The following is a 1,208-nucleotide window of genomic DNA, read 5'->3' on the forward strand; positions in this document are numbered from 1 at the left end:
AGAGAATTCAATGGGCTTGAAGAACATACAATGGTCTGGGGCAAAATCTGTTGGACCAATTGAGTGGACAATGGTTTGTGACAAAAATCCATCCAAGTTTCTTGACAGACTTTAGTGTTTCTTCCTGCAATATGGGTTCAGTTAATGAAAACTCAGGGAAGGGACTGAAGGTAATTGTTTCCTTCTTTGGTAGGTGCAGACTTTAGGCAAATCAGGAACTTCAGAGAACAACTTTATCCTATGGTTTGGGAAAGATAGTGGGCAGAGAAGATCAGAGAGACCTTGAGGCTAATTTTTCAGTATGTACAAAGTGCCATATTTGGGGTATTGGTCCCCAACATTAGATCTAGCGTGGAGCTAGGAGACTGTATTTTTAAATATTCCTCACATAAATATAGAAATATAGCTTTGAGAACCACTGATAAACAATTTATTTGGCCATTGACCTAGGTGATGTTTTTATGGGATTGATTCCCATGTCGAAACTTGGAGAAACGAGAGTAAAATAGAAGAAAGTAGGGAATGAGTTATCAACACAATGGAGCAAATCTAAAACCCTATCAATGAAATCAATGACTGACCCACCATTTAATCTTGATCTGTTCACAAATATTTGGCACTGACTACATTTAAGACAGTTGACATGAGTAACTGAGGAATGCCATTATGCAGCTCTATCACTGAAGATGTCTACATGAGAACACTGAACAGAGAGGAATTCTAAAATTTATTTGGTACTATAACACACTCATTATTTCTTGGATTTCTTATTTCCTTGTTCTCTACCCACACACCTCTGCATACACTGCCCATTCAAGTAAAAAATCATAATAATTATGATGATAAATATACAATTAGATGTTTTAAAATACATGAAAATTAAAGTTAATTTGGTTTTTAGAATAGAACAAAAATTATTTGAGATATTTAGAAAAGCCATCCAGTATGGCCAAAATGAGCTTGAAGAAGGCCCACTATGCTTATGATTATTGTAAACTTAGAGAAATCAGTAGGACAATTTTATATTCTAAGGATCTGAGAAAGCACAAAGAAGATTAAAGGTCATAGAGGTCATCAGTTTTAAAACATTATTTAGTCACAAACTGTTCCTAAAATTGTGAGGCTGTAAAATTAGGATTCTCAATTTTTCATTTCAATAACTACAATAAATTGAGATATAGCTATGAGATGAAAGTAGGCAGAAATTA

Source organism: Propithecus coquereli, unplaced genomic scaffold (assembly GCF_000956105.1).
Source record: "Propithecus coquereli isolate 6110/MARCELLA unplaced genomic scaffold, Pcoq_1.0 Scaffold255, whole genome shotgun sequence".
NCBI lineage: Eukaryota > Metazoa > Chordata > Mammalia > Primates > Indriidae > Propithecus > Propithecus coquereli.